This window comes from Urocitellus parryii, chromosome 6, assembly GCF_045843805.1.
Source record: "Urocitellus parryii isolate mUroPar1 chromosome 6, mUroPar1.hap1, whole genome shotgun sequence".
NCBI lineage: Eukaryota > Metazoa > Chordata > Mammalia > Rodentia > Sciuridae > Urocitellus > Urocitellus parryii.
This window is the reverse complement of record NC_135536.1, coordinates 101,498,327-101,510,527: the sequence shown is the minus strand read 5'-3', so window position 1 is coordinate 101,510,527 and position 12,201 is coordinate 101,498,327. Positions and strand designations below refer to the sequence as shown.

Sequence of the window (12,201 nt, the reverse complement as noted above, 5' to 3'; positions counted from 1 at the left end):
CCAGAAGCAACAGGCAAGAGTTGCCAGGCTCCTGGAAGCCAAGCCTCTAGAACTTGAACAACATCATTTCTACCACATTCTACTGTCAAAGCAAGTCATATGGCCAGACCAAATTCAAGAGATGAAGAACTAGCAGAAAAAAAATGGACGTTTCTCCATTTACTAATGTAGAGCCAAAAAATATTGTGGCAGTGTCTTTCAGTCTATCTCCAGTGTGCACAATGTACCACGAGAACTGTAATTGAATGGCAAACATTCTGCTTTAGAATGTAAGTGCTAAATAGAGCAGAACTATGATTGTCAGCATAATAAAATGTATGACATTTAAAAATCAGTCTCATGAGAGCATTATAACATCATTTTATTTTAGCCCCATCATTATAGTCTAGTGCGGATAACACATGTCAAAACTACCTTAACTTTCCTGTTTCTTTCTTGACTGCCTTCTTTTTGTTCATTCTTTTTTTTAGGAAGTGGATTTTAAAAGAAAACTACAAAGTGCTAAAGCAAGGTTTCCAAACTATTTCATAAGTTGCCAAACCTTTCCTCTTGAGTTCATCCTGCATGTTTCTCTGAGGGGATGCCATTGCTGCTAAGAGCTCTTCTCCCCTGAAATCCTGCTAAGTCCAGGAATCAAAAGTAAGGAGGAAGTAGGAGAGGAGAGCTCCAAACACTGGAAACCCTGCTAGGTAAGACCTTAGGATCACTGGGTAGGGCTGAGCTTCTAGAAATCCTGCTCTAAAGATTTCTGTGGAAGCTACATTTCAAGGTTGACCTTGACTTTTCTGGCATTACCCTCGAATGATTAATAGTTAGTGTTGTACCAGATCTGATAGAGAAATCTTTAGTTCACAAATCCCACAAATATGGGTTTGCTGAACTAGAAGAGTGGTATCTGCCTTTCGTCATGAGTCAGGAATTAGTGGTGAAGGATTTGTCTAAGATTGTCATATGAAAAGTAAACCTAGCCATGTAAAGGACTCTTTATGATTGTATCATCTCTTGTCACTTAGTAAAATTTCTTGAATCAAGTGTTTTGATAAAAAATGCTATACAAAGGATTTAGGTCTATTTGAAAAGTAACACAGGGCTGGGGATGTGGCTCAAGTGGTAGCGCGCTCGCCTGGCATGCGTGAGGCCCGGGTTTGATCCTCAGCACCACATACCAACAAAGATGTTGTGTCCGCCGAGAACTGAAAATAAATATTAAAAAAAAATTCTCTCTCTCTCTCTCTCTCTCCTCTATCACTCTCTCTCCTCTATCACTCTCTCTTTAAAAAAAAAATTAAAAAAAAAAGAAAAGTAACACAGTGTGTTTTCCAAAACAGATTTTGATTGAAACAAACTATAGTATTAAAAAGGCACTCTCTTTTCTTTCTTTCTATTTCTTTCTTCTTTTTTTTTTTTTAAGTTTTGGTGTCACTTTAAGTTTACATCACAATTGTGATGGATAAGGTTAACATTGCATGCAGTTTTCAGTTTTACCACTAGATGGAGGATATATCTTCTCACCAAGTTTTAAAAAGTGGCTAGTTAGTGCACAACAGTGTATTAGTCGCTGCCAATGATCAACAGAAAATGCAGATAATAAACATCATTATACTCTAGTGGGGATAATACAAGAACTCAAGTATCTGTATTTCAAAGCCTCATGAAGATTTAAAAAAATATTGGGTCTAACTCCATTGCTTAGGTAGGACCTGAACTCCTGGACTCAACTCATCCTCCTGTCTCCCTCCCAAATAGCTGGGACGATAGGCACCCAGTTTCAAAGCAGAACATAACTGTAAAATCTAGACTATTCTATGGAAACTCAAAAGAAAGAAAAACTCCAAAGGCGAGCAGATTTTTGGACGCAGTAGTATTTGGGTGCTGAAGTTCAAGTAGCATTTCCCCAGATCATGGAAAAAAGTGCAAGTGAAACACAGAGGCAGCAAGCACAATACTACAGTTTTCTTGGCAGAGATAAGACTCAAGATGTAGTTTAGCACTATCTGGCCATAAATTTGGAAATGCCAAGATTATAATTAATTTGCTCAGTGATGAAGTTGCCCTTGGAGATTTCTTTGAAGTAGCAATTAATGAACTAATTCCTTCCTCAGGCAGAGTGACCACTCCCTCCTCCCCACACCACAACCCTCCTACCTACAAGAATGACTAGAAAGCAAATTTCTTGAGTACAGAGATTTTGTTTATATTTGGGTCTGTAGCATTGTGCTAGATACTTGCTAGCTGCTCCAAAGTAAGAGGCATATAGAATAACTGGGGAGTCCAGAGACATGGGAAGTTACTTGGAACAGTTTATTAAAGGGAAACAAGTAACAATTGCTTGGATTAGGATGGCAATGATGAGAAAGCCAGAGATATTTTTAAGATAGACTCCAAGATGTTATAATAAATATATATGAGATGGTAAATATGACAGAAAAAAATATGTTCAATTTTCCCTATTTTTCTTCTGATATCAAATGATACTCATGTTATTATTTTGGCTATTTTTAAATGGAGAAACAAGGGGATCCCCCTTGGATACAAAGATTATAAATTTCATACTAGTAAGAATATTCAAAAGAATATGCTACAGACAGGCCTGGTAGCACAGACCTGTAATCCCAGCAACCTGGGAGACTAAAGCAGGAGGATTTTAAGTTTGAGGCTAGCAACTTAGTGAGAATAAAAAAATAAAAAGGATTTGAGTTGTAACTCAGTGATATATATATATATATATATATATATATGTGTGTGTGTGTGTGTGTGTGTGTGTGTGCGCACTATATTAGGAAGATAACTCTAAAACATCAGTCTGCAAATTTTTGAGTTAAGACAGCATTATTGAGCACATATATATATTGCTCCATGTAACATGTACAGTTGGGACAGATTAAAAGCTGGTCACATAGGGTCCATGGTTGCTGCAGATATGCTTTGTTAAATTTGCACAATGTTTTAAAATATTTTCAATTAATGATATTAATTTACAAGTAATGAGATTTTCACATGCAATCTAGATTTCTGGCCTCTCTTCAAAAATTTGGAAAATCACACAACAAAGCGTCCCTGTTCTCACATAGCATAATCAGCTGGGGCTGGGTAGAGACCCTCTCATGAGACTGTACATGTGCTCTCCAGTTTCCACAGGCCTGCTGCTCCCTTTTGTAATGTACAGGTTCTGCTTTTTCATTTATATTACCTGTGTGGCCCACAGACACTTGATTTGTGTGACCTCTATGTCTACTCATGAATTTTAGTATGTTTACTGAGCTGGTCATTACCAGTTACTACCCACTGGTGTTCTAAACCTCTTTACTGGCCAGTGTAAAAAATCTGTTTTGTCATAACCGAGCAAAAAGGCCATTCATTACTCAATAAGCTGAGTGTGTCGGGCCACTTGCTAATGAATGGGATATATGCTAATACAAGTAAGAAGTAAGAGACAGTGTAAAACCAAAGAAAAATCACATAATTATCATAACAGCTGAGAACAATGAGCATAAGCAGATAGGGCAGCAAAATGTCTATTCATAAAGCAATAAAATTGAATGTAGTACTTGCATACTTTGGTAATGAGATTTTTCTGACATATTTTAATGTGCTTTTTATTTTCCTACTTCTCTGATCAATTTAGTATCCATTGCCTTAAGAAAAGTTACTCTTTTTTTTTTTTTTTTTGGTACCAGAGATTGAACTCAAGGGCACTCAACCACTGAGCCACATCCCCAGCCCTTTTTTGTATTTTATTTAGAGACAGGGTCTCACTGAGTTGCTTAGGGCCTCACTAAATTGCTGAGGCTGGCTTGAACTCAAAATCCTCCTTCCTCAGCCTTCCAAACCACTGGGATTACAGGTGTGGGCCACTGAGCCCTGCAAAGATTAGGATTTTTTTATATATATAATAGGAATGCCATTTACCTCCTGAAGCCCATTTCAGAAGTTTTTGAAAGCCAATCTCTCAGTCAGGGGTCTAACTTGGCAAACAAACGACTTTAAAGAAAATTAACATAGGCAGTTGGATACACAGGCAATGGAGGAGGTGAGAAACAGAGTAGTAGGTGACATCCCCCAGAGGTCAACCACGTCAACAGGGCCTTGGATCCACAGGGGGACACAGCAGCTCCTACTAGACACCTCCCAAGCACCCAGAAGGACTCTGACTTCTCCTTCCTGGAACCCCCTTCTCCTGTTAGTATTTCCAGGGGTTGAGTCAATGCCAGATGCCAAGGAAGCCTGCAATCATCAGGACCCAGACCGGAAATGGGCAGGGGAAGGGCAGGAATTATGTGCAGAACAAACAGCTCAGGGCCTGCTTGCTGATGACAAGGGCCAACCACTTGAGACAGAACAGCGTTTTGCTCTGTTCTTAACTTACAAAACATTCTCTCTAAGTATCTACATCTAATGCACGGAGGAGCAAGTTTGAAGTTTTTAATATAAACCATAGCGTATAAGACATGAGGTCATGGCAATTTCCTGTCACACAAAAAAGCAATAAAACCCCTTCCTGGTTTGGGAGGAGGACCATGGAGAGAAGGCTGGGGCGGGTGGGCAGGGCATAATTCTCCATCTATGTGAATAGGGACACTTCCATGCTTGAGGTTCCTAGGACAACGGGGTCTCAGGCACTCTTTCTATCTGGAAATTTAGGACACCACCTTAAAGAATGCCCTACATCTGGGGCTGGGGTGGTGACTCACGGATAGAGTGCTTGCCTAACATGTGTGAGGCACTGGGTTCCATTCTCAGCACTGCATGTTGATAAGTTCATTAAATAAAGGTATATATATATATGAGAGAGAATGCCCCACATCAACATGGGAATGCCAATCCAGCAGCAATTGTGAGGTGGGGCAGTCGAGCAGAGAAACAGTCTGGGCTGTGACTTGCCATGGGTTTTTCACGGTCCTCAGTGCCTAGACAAGAGCCTCCAGGTGGGGTGCCTGATTGCTGGGAGGGCCTGTGAGCCTCAGAGGACTGGATTTTGTTGAGGAGGCATACACCTGTAGCAGGGCCTCAAGACAAGCACCAGAGGCATCTAGGGCTGGAGATGGCAAGCCCAGAAGCGTGCAGTGCATGTGGTAGAGAGTAACACACCATAGCTGAGGCCAGCAAGGGCAGAGGCCAGCTAAATGGGCCAGACCTTCTCTCCACAGCACAGAGTTGAGTGTGTGCCACCTGCTACCTGCTACCTACACTCAGAGCACAGTCATGGAGGCAAAAGGAAAGGGAAATTTAGAAAAGCCTAAACATGGAGTCTAAGTTTGAATCATAAATTATGTTTTTCCAAAAGAAATGAGATTTCTAAACTGCAGGTGTCGGAGTTTCTTTAAAGGGGCAGGATGAAATGTTGCCATTTGTAAAAATAAGGAGCTTTGCATTTTTACTGACACATAAAGTTAGTTACATTTCTTTGCATCTGAGTCATGTTGACCACAAACTTCAGATCTACTCCATGTGTAGGGTTTCAGGCAAGTATGCCCACTCTGAATCTAAATGCACACGCATGCTGGACATGGCGGGAGGCACCTGTAGTCCTGATGACACAGAGGCTGATAGAGGAAGATCCCTTGAGCTCATAAGTTCAAAACCAACCTAAGCAACATAGGGAGACCCTGTTTCAAAAATCAAAAACAAAACAGACGGCAAACACACATACCACAGAGACTGCACATACACACAGACTTTGTGCACAGACTAAATACAAAACACATAGCATATGGATTTCATACACACCCATGTTCAACCCTCATGGCCTTCACTGTTCTAGGCTGAATCAGCCTTTGCCTGAAGCAATGATTACTTTTCTGATGGGTGAAAGATCATTGGGCAACAAGTATCATTTGGGGAAAGAAAACAATCTTTGTTTAAAATTTCTAAGTATCATCCAAAATTCCAGATTCATTTCTCCTGGAAAATTACCTGTAATCCCCACAAAGACATTTAATCTAGATATGCTCCCGCTCCAAGAAGGCCTCTGTGTGGAATGTTTAATATCTCTTAGTAAGGCCTCACAGTTTACCTGGATGGCCTTGGTCTTAAGTAAAATTCTCCATCCATCCTTTCATCAGTGGCTCCCCTTCATTCTTCCGCCCCTCAGGAAGCTTCAGCCAAGAGGCAGGCAGAGCAGCCCTTGATGAGGATAAGTTACAGGGAGACTTTTAACAGGGGCTGCAAGCAGAAATGTGCAGAATGTACATTTTAGGTTAGGGACATCATTGCCACCTACTCTGTATATAGACTCTCCCCCAGAGGCTGTGTATGGTGTACATGATGGCCCTCACTTCATATCTACAGGAGTAATCAGCTGTTTTTCCTTAAGAGCAACAGAAAGTGCAAGCTGATTCCTCAACCCAAAACTCTTCTTTCAGCAACAGACAGAATCTTCCTTGGCTGACTGACTGAGAAAGAACCCTGGGAGCCTCCTGAGCCCAGATTCTTCCAGCCAGTGAGGGCCTCCCTGCTTTGCTCTCTACCTCCATCTCCCAAGTCAGCCTCAGCTTCTTTATCAATAAATTATTGGTGATTTTTTTAAGCACAGCTATATCATGTCTTCTCTAAACCCAGTCTTTCAAGTATTTCTTTTTTTTTTTTTTTTTTTTTTACCTTTACAGTTCAATTTACTATATAGAAATCATTTGGGTTTTATATTTTCAGTTAAATTTTGAACTGAGATTACAATAGTATATAAAAAGATTTTACATTAATTCAGTTGTTAGCATACCAAATTGAAATACATAAGGTTCAAACTTCAGATTTATGGTAAACAGTCTTCAAATACAATACAGACATTTCTTAAAAGTTTCATTCACATATATCATTCACATGTGATACCTGCAACTCTGAACTGTTGCTCTCCTATGGGATGGCAAAATTGACATGCCATGAAGCTCAAGCCTGTAAAGTTAAGCCAAATGACTCAAAACTTGTACCATCTTTTAAAGGATTTGGCATTTCTGGACCACAATAACCAACAATATATGAAGAAGGTAGAGTGTTATTTCTTCTCATTTCAGTTAATAAAAAAAAAAAAAAGATTGCATGGTAAATTGGAATTTTGCATAAAACCCCATTATACCTTGGTAAAGTCCAAGGGCAATTAGAGGACAATGGATTGGGGTCCTAAATTTTTTAGTAGAACCCATGAAATTCAAAAATGGGCATTAATTAAATCAAAAACATTAAGCACCTACTGGTTTGAGATTGAAATTAGAGATTCATGATCGATTTCTTTCCACCTTGAAATCAAGGTGTAAAAACCAGCAATTAAGTGCATTCCAAACTTCTCCTATGTAGCACAGGTAGAATTTTCTGTCCATTGGCACCAAAGTGAAGTCACATTTCCTCTTGGGGGACAGAAATTCCACATCTGAACATAGAGTAAGTTAGGAAAAAATGACCCCTGTTGTTTATTTTATTACTATTGTGATTCTGAGATCTAGGATTACTAATACACTAGCAGTGAACAAAGCAAATTCCTGACAACTGTCAGGTTAGTGCTGCTAAGTCCCTTCCCCAACCACCATAAAATTTTAGTATGAAAGATTTTAAAGGAATTGCTAAGCTGAACAAATAGAAAAACAAACAAGAAACTAAGGGAATAGTTCAAACCAATAACAAAAAGAGAATCCTAAAATTTTAAATCACTGCAATTAAAAAATTGAAGAAAAAAGAAAAAATTAAGTGTGCTTCACCCCATACCCCCTCCCCATTCTGAATTTAAATATTCTGTGCAAAAGAGCATCAGATTTCTGGTTATAGATGTAGCCCTTCTATAAGTTTTAGTGCTCTGCAGTTTTCTGCAATTTTATCTCCCTCCCCCCAACCAAGTTTACTCAAAGTATTTAATAGAATCTTCCATGTCAGCCGAAAGATTTGTGATTCAAAGATTTACTAAGGTACTCTATGCATTCTACCTATACAGAAACACCTACTAATTGTTACAATTGGTTTATGCAGGATTAACAGTTTTTGGTGTTAAAATGGTTAAACATCATGCTTAATGCACATCAACTCTCCATTAATGAATCTGAACTTCACAATGATTTACCACACTTTAAATTACTAATTAAATAACTGAAAAAAAAATGGACTAAGCCAAACTAAACTTAAATGGGCTATAAAGAAAAATAACCCTCAAAACAGACCATATACACATCTATTTCAAAACTACCTTTCCTATCTAGCCCCTTTCCCAAAGTTTTAGCCTGAAAAAACAGTAAAATCTACACAAAATTTTATTGCAATCATACAAGGGTTACATTAGGTCAAATACAACAAATACTATGATGCAATTTTACATTTATTAAACTACAGTTCAAAGCACAAATTTACACATTCTAAATACACTAAACGTATCTAATGAAGTCACGTTTGCCTTCCACTGATATCTGATATATCTGGGTGAAAGACATTAACTTTACAAGACTTTTAAACACGAATCCTTAGTATAAAAACTGTGTACTTGTATGTAAACGGTTTAATGGGGAACCCAATTAGTGGGCTTCCATCTCCACTAAGTCATCCATTTTGTTGCATATTTTATTTTAAACACTTAAGGGGCTGTTCAAACTGGTAAGTTTAAATCTGGATACATTATCTATATCTCCCATTACCCCCCAAATGAATTATAAATGAAAGCTGATTTCGTCTGGTCCCAAATAGCTATTACTATTAATTTTTGTTTCCAAGAGAATTAACAGAATAAGATTGTTTAATTTTTTTTCACCGGAATGTAGACCAGACAAGCTTAACCTGCTAACTTCAGATCTAAAGAAGCATGAATGCCTGTTTAAGCTTCAGTGGAAAAGCTGTCTTCTTGGCTCAGCTGAATGCAAGAAGGCACAAAGAAGAAGTTCTTCATCATTGTGTCTGAAGTAATTCCAGCATCTTGCATCTCATACCAATCACTGAATGACATCATGTAATAAATAGCTGGCCTCTGAAAATCATTAAAAGCAGATGGTTCATGGAAAGAATCTGCTCCCATGTTATCAAAGATAAGCCAATCACCCACATTCAGCTCAGGAAGTAGACAATTTTCCACAATCTGATCAAGCTCATCACAGGATGGACCCCAAAGGCTGCTTGTAAAGAGAGGCTCATCTTCCTTGTATTTCTTGTGAACCTCTGGAATGGTATTTAAGTCCTCAGATAGTTTACTTGCAAAAGAACCATAAACACCATCATTCATATAATACATAAAAGCTGGTTCATCACTCCCGGTTTTTCCTCCAGAGGAAAATTTATCATTTTCGACAACTTTCTTTGCAATGATATTAACTGCAAGTGTAAATGCAGAAGACACATAGTAGCTTCCAGGTTCTGAAATTATCTTAATGCCAGAGCCTTCAGGAAAGTAGATATCCAACAGAGGGCTGATAACATGATTAACCTCTTCCAATTGAAATTCAGTTCCTGTAAAGCCTCCACCAATGTCTAACATGTTCATTGTAAAACCAAATTCTCCAGCCATGTCAAATACACATCGAGCATCAGATAGAGCATGTACGTATACTTGAGATTCTTTGCAAGCACTTGAAACATGAAATTTGACCCCAATTATTTGGACATCAAGTTCCTTAGCACATTCCAAGAGATGCCTACAGTTCTTCAGTGTAGTGCCAAACTTCATGCTACCCTCTTCACCTCCAATAGTATCTTCTGTTGCAATATGTAGTAAGACCTTGGCATTTGGATGATTTCGTGCGATTTTCTTCAATTCAATCTCACTGTCACATGTCATGATATTTACTCCAATTTTTGCTGCATACTTTATCTGAGAAACCTGCTTGCAAGGACTTATGTAAATGATATTTTCTGGAGATACACCCAATTCCTGCAGTAAAGCCATTTCATTTTTACTGGAACAAGCAAATCCAATTCCAAGAGCTGCCAAAATCTCAAGTACAGCTGGAGTAGAGTTGCACTTCACTGTGTAAAATGGCTTTATCTGAGCCACTACATTCTGCCACTGACTGTGTTTCTTCACAATCTTTCCAAGATCCCCCACGAAAAATGCATTTTTCCCTGTAAGAGTATGTTCATAAACATAGTTATCAATAACATTTCCAAGGTTTGTTCCTTCATCCAACAGGCCAACAGAGTAGTTTGCATCGTCAATAAATCCTTTCATCTCAGCCGTATTCCACAAAGCCGAAAGTCATAAACCAGGAAAAACAAGAGACGGGCCACCAAGCCTATGTCTGGGTCCTTAGAATATGCAACAAACTGCTACAAAGGCTTCTACAGTTGATTGTACTTCAGAAGAAACTGATACATCTCTCAAATAATCACAAGATAATTCTGGCAGCAACAGCCCACTTGACACCAAGCTGGATGAATATGAGTCTTGGATTTCTGAAGTGAAGACCTCCATGGACAAGTTAGGAGATGGAACCCCCCTATCATCAGCTAGGTTCCCAAGGTGGCTCGGCGTTAAAGTCGAACTGCTCTCTATACAGCACTTCTCCTAGGCCTTCTGGGTAGTTGTATACTTGGTCAGAAAGTTCGCCGTGAGATAACGGCCCAAAGAGTCGGGTAAAGCGTCTTCTGTTTTTTGGCGGAATTTTTAAAGAGGGATGTGGTTACCTTGAGCAGAAATACCCAAGGCGGCCTGGGCCATAGGCTGCGGGGACGACGTGGGGAGAAAAGCGAGGCACCGACACCAGCTGAGCAGCAGTGGCAGCGGCGGCCAGAGAGAAATGGAGCAGCGCGGGTAAAAGGAGAAAGTCGCGGGCTGGGTGGGGAGAGGATTTGGCCTCGTCACACCGCAGAGCAGCAGAACGTGAAAGGAAAAGAGGAGGCAGAGAAGGCGACAACAGGGTGAAAAAGAGGAAACGCTTCAGCCGCGAGAAGAGCCAAAGAGTGTGGCTCAAGTATTTCTTAAACTTCCACACTTATGGCCTGAGTTGTTTAATGAATATGCGCGATACTTCATGTCTTTCTCTCTGAAAAGAGGTTCCATTCTTGGAACTACTCAGAATCCAAGAAAGAATCCTTCAGCAATGCACCACACGTTCTGTTCTTTCTTCTCCAGCATCTTCCTTCAGTTAGCATTCTGGTCTGTGCACCTTGTTCTCTCTATTAAGAACTCACAGTTCCCCTCCAGGTCATGGGGAACAATGGGGCACCAACTCAGACTCTCTGTACCCACCAAACTTTCCCAGTACCATTTCTACCCTACTAAGGCTACCAAGTGGGCCTGGGACATTCTGCATTCTCTCCTCCAGGTCATGTAGGAAGTGGGAATAGGCTCCTTCTCCTCTGAGTACTTACCCAAGCCCCATCAACCTGTCTCCCCGATGCAGGTTTGGACCAGCAGGGTGTTGGTCCCCCTGGGGCACTTCAGCTCTCTGAGTACTCCTTCCAGCTCAGGAAAACTTTCTTGGTTTTCCTGCCTGCGAGGGAGGCAGGGAAACTGCCCATGAGTCATAGTCTGTATTGTTCCCTACTCTATGGTTACTTTTTATAAAGCCTAAACTCTAATCCTCCAATTTGGTTTAACCTTTGGAACCAAGCCCTCTTTAAATTACAAACAAAACCATTTTTCTCTCAAATTTGGCTCATACACATTCAAAATGCTGTGATTTGACTCTTTTGTCAGGTGTCAACTTAAAGATCCATTCAACCCTGCAATTAAATCATTTATTTGTAAGCCATATCTACCCTCAACATACAATGAATGCTCTTATCCTGTGGGTGGGGAACTGCAGAATAACTGAAAGAGACAAAAATAATCCTGGCTGAAATATCCAAATACTATCCCAGAACACCTTTAGAGTCAAAGTGAGACATTGTTTTGCTTTGAAATGATGACTGATAGTGTAGTTTTGTTTTTACCCTTTGCATTTCTTCAAAAATACTGTCATGACTTTGAAGATATCTGATGAACCACATTGCTACTGCTATGTTGTGCAAAGTCTTTATGGAAAGATGGGTGATAAACAGTGTTATGGCCAGGTGTGGTGGCACAGGCCTGTAATCCCAATGACTTGGGGGAAGCTGAGCCAGGAAAATCACAAATTCATAGCCAGCCTCAGCAACTTAGCAAGATCTTGTAAAAAATAAAAGGAGGCTGGGGATATAGCTCAGTGGTAGATTCCTCCTGGATACATTAAAAAAAAAAAAAAAAAACACGGGCTGGGGATGTGGCTCAAGTGGAATCCAGCTCGCCTGGCATGCGTGCGGCCCGGATTCGATCCTCAGCAC

At 40.0% G+C, this 12,201-nt stretch overlaps 1 pseudogene; it reads right to left on the bottom strand.

Annotated features, from left to right (window-relative positions):
• Positions 1-6,603: 6,603 nt before the first annotated feature.
• On the bottom strand, positions 6,604-10,783 carry LOC144255278 (antizyme inhibitor 1 pseudogene; annotated as a pseudogene).
• Between the last annotated feature and the right edge of the window lie 1,418 nt (positions 10,784-12,201).